General features: G+C 42.0%; 1 pseudogene; it reads right to left on the bottom strand.

Annotated features, from left to right (window-relative positions):
* Positions 1 to 6703: 6703 nt before the first annotated feature.
* Positions 6704 to 7429, bottom strand: LOC144380549 (olfactory receptor 9S13-like; annotated as a pseudogene).
* Between the last annotated feature and the right edge of the window lie 1305 nt (positions 7430 to 8734).

Raw genomic sequence — 8734 nt, 5'->3', positions numbered from 1 at the left:
AAAGTTCATTTGCATAAAGTCAGCCTGGTACATAGAAACATAGAGAATTCATGGAAGCTCTCAGTCCTTGCGTAGTCGAAGTGGCAGCTGAAAAAAAGAGAGAACCAAGGCCATGTTAGCAGGGGAAGTTAAGGATCCAGAGTGTCTTTAGCTCAAGAATAACTGGTGGTGGTCATATCTCAGGAAGACAGAAATATGTCCCACAAGCCTGAGTCACAGCCTTCTCTTGAAGCATGACGGGAATAGAATGTGTTTCTGAAATTACTCTGTGAAGGAAATTTTTCTTTCTTTCTTTCTTTCTTTCTTTCTTTCTTTCTTTCTTTCTTTCTTTCTTTCTTAGAGAGAGAGCATGCACAGTGGTGGAAGGGCAGAGGGAGAAGGAGAGAGAGAATCTTAAGCAGGCTCCATGCCCAGTGTGGAGCCTAACTCAGGGCTCAATCTCACGACCTGAGATCATGACCTGAGCCAAAATCAAGAGTCGGCCACTTAAATGACAGCCACCCAGGTGCCTTCAAAGGGTTGAAGGAAATTTCTAAGCAAGAAGAGTCAATATTAGTGGAGGAATTACCTTATAGTTTTGAAAGATATTCTGAGTTTTTACTAAGTCAGATTGGTCTTCCCACTAATTAATAGAGGTAGCTCAATATGTGCCAGTATCATGCTAAGTTTTTTGCCTGTGTTATTTCATCTAGGCCTCATGAACCTTGCAGGTAGATGTCATTTCCATTGTGTAAATAAGGAAACAGCAGTTTTGTGAAAGTGATTCACTTGACCAAGTTAGTGAGTGGTCAAATTGGGTTTCAAACCCAGTTCTAACTCCACAGCCTACTATCTTAACCACTACCATATGCTGTAGCTTCTTAAGAGATGGGATGAAACAAATACTGTAGGGTACTATAACAGGTATATGTCATTAACTAAGCTGAGACTCATGTCAAGGGACCCTTCCAAACCCTACTTATCTCCCTCCAAACCCACGAGGCAATGACCTTCATCTAGTCCTGGCTAGGATGATGATTACAAAATATATGAAAGAGAAAGGACAATATAAGTGGACAATATAAGTGTCTTGATTTCTAAAACAATCGTCCTTGAGGCCAGGTCTATACAACCCAAAGAGAAGTTGTTACTCAACATTTGGAACTGGGACCAAGGTCAGACTGGCAACATGTTTTAACTTTCAGGAGCAAAATTGGCAACATCGACCAATCAATCTCCACTAGCTAGCATCAGCAGTGCAGTGCATGCTACTTTCATGTCACTGAAAAAACGAGTGGCTATTGTTTAGAGCAAAGGATCAATATCAAATGTTGTGTGAAATGAATTTGCAAGTGAGATACTTTATGTGTTAAGAGATACTTATGAGGGGCCGAATAATATCATGAGCAGGAATTGGGACTGCCAGGAAAGGTTTAGGAACAGTGTCCTTGATGATGCATGAATTGGTCATCTCATCATCCACAGGATTGATGGAAATATTGAAAAGGTCAGAGATTTGCTTCATTAAATGTCTTAATGCCTTGCAAGTGTGAGAATGATGGCTGAAGAATCCAATTTGGAGGAAGAAGCTAGCTTGTTCTGGAAGAAACCCTAAACACAAGCAAAGTTTCTGAGAAGTCAATGCATTTTGAGTGATGAATGAAAACAGGAAGGACTTGACATTTGTTTTGAACTTTTAAGGGAAACTTGACAAAACAAGGTGTTCTCAAGCAGAATAGTAACCAGGGTAGAAAATGGGCTTTCTAATATGACCAAGAAACAAATGATGAAATCTTCAGAGGCAAACTGTAGCATGCCAGAGACCCTAAGATGGGTGCAGAATCTGACTATGGATGAAGATAATGGGCTCGTGTTGTTCTGCTAGCAATGATACTATCCGTGTAGAATTCACTTCTCAAAGGCAGTCAATCGGGCTAATAGGATAAGAATTCTAAAGCACTGGAGGAATTCTGTGATTGGCTTTTTCTTTTTTAAAATTTTATTTATTTATTTGTCAGAGAGAGCACAAGCAGGGGGAGAGAGAAGCAGACTCCCTGCAGAGCAGGGAGCCCGTTGTGGATGTGGGACTCAATCCCAGGACTCCGGGATCATGACCTGAGCTGAAGGCAGATGCTTAACCTACTGAGCCAACCAAGCGTCCCTATGATTGGCTTTTTAGCCACAACAGGACCATAGTTGGTAAATCACTTTCGCAATTTTAGTTGTGCTGAGGGCATTCAAAAATTCCTGTGGTTTAAACTCTGTCCTTGGTTCTTGGAACAACCCTAGTTTTGCACAGGGGAAATCCTAGAAACTCAGGTTTCCTCTGACTTTGTCATCCCATAAACTTACTTGGGGTCCTACTTCATTTCCTGTAACTCTCTTCTAGAATCCAAATCTCGTCTTTGGTTTCCCAACTGATAATCCATTCCCTGTGAAAGTAGTGTTCTGATTTGCCTCTCTTCAGGCCCTTCTAATCCTTATTTTAATACTATACTTCTATCTGTTCTTGGGATTCCTGGATACTTTCTACCTATTTCTTGCCTTGACACTATTGTCACTATCAGGGCTCCCTGACACTTTGGTCACCTGCTTGAGCTAGCTCCATAATGCTTAGGCCCCACTTAGAGCTTATGTAAGCCCTGCCTGTTTGTCTGGATCTAACTTATTTGAATGGTACCACTCAGCTTAGACTCCAGAGTCATTTATCACCAAGCTCAGAAAAATTTTCACCATTTGTAGAATGCAAATGCATCCTCAAAAGATGAAAAAGTTAACCTCAGCTGAGGAAATAAAAAAAATGTGTCTAAGATTATAAAGTAAATACTCAAAAAGGAAGTTCCAGTGATTTTGTTTTTAGTGTCAATAGTGGACTTCTGTGAAGGGGATAAGTCTCATTTGGATGTATAAATTCTGATGGGTTTGTCACACAATCCCTATTACTTTAGTAGTAGTGTGAAATACAGTTTGATATCAGCTTTATTAAACTCCAATCTTGATCAACTGGAAGAGTAGTGAGACCAGACACCATGTCCCCAGACTTTGCGCCTTCATTCATTTTTATGCCAGCAATGATCTTGCCCTACAGGTGAAGCTGGACATAGAAGGTAAATTTGAGGAGCCTGAAGAGCTTGAGAAGAAGAAGAAAGAAGATGTTAAAGTTTAGAAATCTGGGGTGCCTGGGTGGCTCAGTCAGTTAAGCATCTGCCTTGGGCTCAGGTCATGATCTCAGAGTCCTGATATTGAGTCCTGCATCGGGCTTCCTGATCAGCGGGGAACCTGGTTCTCCCTCTCCCTCTGCCGCTCCCCCTGCTTGTGCTCTCTCACTCTCTCGCTGTCAAATAAATAAATAAAATCTTGAAAAAAAGTTTAGAAATCTTGGAGCCCCTGCCAGAATGCCCTCAAAACCCCAATTCAATTGACTGGGTTCCTGATACCTGTCTAATTCTTGGCAGTCCTCTGTTCCTAAGGTCCTGAAATCTGTCTCTAGGCCCTCTCTCTGGATTTCTACTTCTAGATATACTGCTCTGGAACACAATTATAACTTTTCTCAATTAGTATCACTGCTCTAAGAACCATCCAGCCTTCCCCCACTTCCTAGCCTGGTTCCTTTATATAGAAATGCTAATGTGGATGGGTTACTGGTACTGTTGGCAAGCTTCTTTCAGGCCAAGGCTGAAGCCCATTTTCCTTCTTTCAGCCCCTGACTTACCCATCCCCTGTTTCCTCTCCCTCTCTCCTGAGGAGCCGCTGAGGTAACAGCAAGGCATCTGCCAAAACGGTGGAGGTTAAAGTATAAATTGAAACTGGAGCTCTTCTAATCTAGTATGACAGTTTGTGCTGATCAGGTTAATGGGGATAATTTCTCTTTGGCTTGTATAGAGACATGAAAATTTAATCTGATTTGTTATTAATTACTCTGTCCAATCATTAACATAATGTTTCACTAAATAGAAGAAATCTATTCATGTTGCAGAGGCAGTGTGTCAACCAAAGCACAATAATAGGAAAGTGTTGCCTTTTATGTTCATCAGGGAAGCTGTATGACCAACGTGAGTGAGACATGCACTTTGACACGTTTCTCACCAGTAGGGATGGGCTGTCCTGAGTTATACACTCTCCTTTAGCTCCCTCAGGGAATTACATACATTTGTGAGAGATAGGCAGGGAATACAGAGGTACATGGTGTTTTGGGAACAGACTGAAACTAATTGGCCCAAAAGAAGATTAAATAACCACATCTTGAGTGAAAGCAAGATAATGCATTTCAAAAAAATGAAATGACTTTAGATGGCTCTTTTATATTTTTATTAACAAGTATCTATTGAACAATGATTCTGTGTTAAGCACGTGCTGGGTACTGGAGATGTAATGTTCAAACAAGACAGACACAGATACTGCCTTTGTGAAGTTTATCATCCAGGTAGAGGATGTATATTTATGTGCCTATACATCTATATCCATGATCATTCAGATAATTCAGATGCAGAGAAATTTATAATGAAGTAATGAAAAAGTCAGGGTGCTCTAAGAGCATATCATAAAGAGACTGGGTGGCACCCAAAGAATGAGCCAGGTGGTAAGTGGAGTGAGGAAGGGGAGAAAGCACAGTATGTGTGAAAGTTTTGAGGAAGCATGTTTGGGGAACTTAAATTCTGAGAGGAAAGAAACTCTGAGAGCAAGAAAGCAAAAGATGAGACTGGAGACTGAGGCAAGAGTTATATGTTTTTTGGCAATTAAATGGGCTCTAGGTGGGCTCCATGTCCTTGGATGTCATGACAGGTAATGTTGGTCACTTCCATGGAGCATTTGGACTTCATCCCAAAGGCAATGGGAAGTTGTTGAAAGTTTTTAAGTTTAGGTGATCTTAGACTAGTAGATTTTTTAAAAAAATTTTTCCAATGGCCAACATGCTAAATAAACTCCTCAACCAATTTCAGAAACCTGGATGCAAGAAAAAGAAAAAGAAAGACATGTATGCATGGAGCAGATGAAACATTTCCACTCGGCATCTGCACAGAAGGCTAGGCAGAACCCCTGAGAGGCTGAAAAGTAATTACACTTCTACTCTGGATCCATGTCTTAACCACAAGGAGTGTGTTCTGCAGGCTCTATTTCCTAATTGAGGGTAATTACAAGAAGTTAAAACTAGATTAGCGACAATTAGACCCTATACAAGAGGGAGCTCTGTGGGTGGTCGGGAAGGGAGTAGGAAGAACCAGCTGGGAAAGTGTTTCCCAAACTGTTTGGCATTCTTTGACTCATATTGTAGGTAGAAGTTCTTGGAGGGTTTATCTGTGCTCCTGGTGGTGCCCACCAGGAGGGAAGGCAGGTGAAATATGGTATACACACACACACACACACATCGCTAACAGCCAATCAAGATTACTTTTTCGTCAAGCCAAAGTGCTTCATATGCCAATAAATGGAAACAAAGAGGAAAGGAAAGTGAAGTTTGCATTACAATTGAATGGAGCACTGGGTGTTGTACACAAACAATGAATCATGGAACACTACATCAAAAACTAAAGATGTAATGTATAGTGATTAACATAACAATAAAATAAAATAAAATAAATACATAGCTGAACATGGACAAACAAACAAACAAACAAAACCAATTTGACTGAAGACGTCTTGTTTGAGCAACTATGTTTTTGCCCCACTTTGGATGTAGATACTGTGGGAGAGACATGGCAAGTATATGATCTTGTCTTTAAGAAGCTTCCAAGTCTATTTGAGAAATTTGGTGTGGCTGGAGCACAAAGGGGAAAAGGAGACTGGTGAACGATGAGCTCAAGAGGTCCAGAAGCCAGGCTGAGGAGCTCTGACTCCATCTCAGGGGCAGAGGGGGACCACGGAGAGTTCGTGAAAACAGGGAAAGGACAGGGCCAGGTTTGGATTTTAGAAAGATACACCTGGCCACTTTAGAGAAAGTGGATGAGAGGGCATGGCAAGGAGCAAGTTGGGAGGGGGGCTCAGTCAGAGCTGCCTGTGGAGAAAGCTGGGGCTATCTATGATCATGAGGAGGAAGCTGGGGAGAAGCCAGCGTAGGCAGAAAAAAGTGACTTACTTCACTCTCTTCATACCAAACATTCATTGCTTTGATTCATTCAATCAACAAATAATTATTTTGCATCTGTTCTGTGCAGAGCACCATGCTAGGGGACACTAAGAGGAATAAGAATGATGTTATTCCAGTCTTCAAGGGAACTGCGTAACTAACTGTTCAAGTGAGTGGAACAGTCAATAGATGTTCTAGGATTTTAGAGTCAGTTCTGCTCAGTGGAGGGGCAGATGATGTAAGAAATAACAGAAAGGGAGGTGAATGTGCATGAAGCCTGAGGAGAGACACAGTAAAGGGCATCACTAGGCAGAAGCTAAGAGGGTATAATAGTAAGTAATATGCAATAAGTTTGGATGGGAAGGGTATGCTGACTATGTGTGTATAACAATGTGTGTATGTGTGTGTGCATATGTTGTGTACACATGGGCACATGTACATAAGGCAGCCAAAAACCTTAGCACCAACAGATATTTCTATAAAAGAGAAAGACAGAAAGAGACAGAGAGGGAGAGAGAGAAAGAGGCAGAGAGGGAGAGAGAGATTTTTGTGGCATACAAATTGGGTCTTTCACATTTTCCCCTAAAAGTCATCTATATATGGTGGTATAGCCTGATGGAGTTGCATTTGTCTGGCAAACTCAATTTTATCATGCAAGGATTAACCTGGAAGTCCCAAAGGCTTATGTTTTAGGGCCTGAGGGAGGATCCCTGCTCTGCTGGCCAGTTCCCTGGAAGGAGGGAACAGCAGTGGCCTGAATCTCCAAGTACTTAGTCTAGTGCCTGGCACCAGGACAAAGGAGGCCAGGGAGAAAGTGGCCTTCTCCACCATCTCAAGATAGAACAGGCCAGGTTCCGTACAGGAGCCAGGTCACTGAAGAAGTGGTCAATCTCATAGGCTGCATGGAATGGCAGCTGGAAAGTCATGGCAACAGTGACCACAGGGGTTAGGAACTCATCCAGACAAGACCCACTGGCAAATAGGATGCGTGTGTGGAGGTTCATGAGGGATGGGTGCTGGAGGGAGCTGCAGATAGCAAGGTGGTGGTCAGAAGACATGACTGGCAGAACAAAGCACTTGACTACTGCAATGAACTGGAGAGGTAAAACTGGACCACACAACCTGCAAAAGAAATTGCCCCAGGATCTGAGAGAGGGTCTGTAACATCTTAGGGGCAATGGAAGTAGTGTACCAGATCTCAAGGAAGCAAAGATTGGACCAAAAGAAGTATGTGGGGGTTTGGAGGTTGAGCTCAAAGCAAATGACTGTGAGGATGAAAATGCTCCCCAGCATGGTCACTACATAGATGCCCAGAAATATCCCCACACGAAAAGACCGTAGCCCATAGAGATTCCCAGATTCCAGGAGGAGAAATTCTTTGTTCATGGTCGGATTATCTGTGTCTGTGAGATTCAAACATTAGACCTGAAAAAAAGAGAGAAATATCGCCAATTGGAGAAAGAGCTGTGCTCCTGGAGGGAAGAAATAGCACCAGAAATGCCATATACTATTGAAACCAAAGGTTTTGTCTTTTCTCCTCCGAAACGAATTTTCTGTTTTGTTCTACTAGGTATATTTATCTAATACTTGTAGCAGAATCAGAAACTATGCCCTGGAGAGTGAACACAGAGGGCATCTCCTCTGCTCTTTTCGGCTCTTTTTCTTGACGTAACATGTGACAAGTCTACCTTTGGGAGTCTCATAGTGGGAGGCAAACACTTCTTAATAGGGACGTCATGCAGGAGCTTCTCTGAACTTCTGAAACTCAGCTTTTGAGACTCAATGAAAGCATGAGTCCAGGATCCTACAATAACATCAGGAATTTCAGACCATCCTATCTCCCACTGAACACCTAAATCGGGGTAGGTTTCACCAGGAACATAATTAGAAGGAGGAGGAGAATTCAGAGATATTGATCTTAATGTACCTGTAAGAAAAATAAGACTCTCTGCCAGGCTCTGGGGACATGTAGCTGATTGCTTCCATGGCATCAAATTCCTATGGAAATTGGGGAAAATGTATGTAAAGTTATTCACTTGAAATGTTAGAGAAAAATAATGTTCCATCCTTCATAAATGAAAATGACATTCCTGACTCACAAGCAGTAGGATGCGCATTTAGAGTTATTTTTTTTTTCAGCAGCAGGGATGGGTTTGCAGTGAGTCATGGCTGCAGCTCTCCCTTCCCCACAAGCCCCCTTTCCCCCAGCCAGAGCTCAAAGACTCATATTTGTGAAATGGCTGTCTTGTCTTAGCGCCTGGGCTGTGATAGAATTGAAAATCAGGCTGTGTTGTGGCCTAAATTAGGGGTTAGCGTGAGGCCAGAGTTAGGGCCTCGATTTAGTTGGTGTTCTAAGCTGTAGCCTCTGTCTAGCCAAGGAATAAAGCAAAGCCATCTTTGCTGCTTTGCTTTGGTAATGACAATGTGTCCCTAACAGGTTACAGTTAAGTCATATTTTTTGTAAATGAAATCCTATTTTAAATCCATTCAGGGAACTGGCTATTCAAAGGAATCTTATTAAGAATGCTTCTGTGACATGAAAAAATTTCTCCATAATTTACCCTTTGGATAAATTGGACTGTTAATACACTGGGCCTGTGGAAAGGAAGGTCCACTTATAATGGGGTATCCAGCACATTTAGGGTGCCTAACATGGTACTGAATATAATTACAGTGTATAAGGAAAATCAA

Source organism: Halichoerus grypus, chromosome X, assembly GCF_964656455.1.
Source record: "Halichoerus grypus chromosome X, mHalGry1.hap1.1, whole genome shotgun sequence".
NCBI classification, from domain to species: Eukaryota; Metazoa; Chordata; class Mammalia; order Carnivora; family Phocidae; genus Halichoerus; species Halichoerus grypus.
The sequence above is the reverse complement of the archived record's forward strand: the minus strand, read 5'-3'. Positions and strand labels throughout refer to the sequence as shown.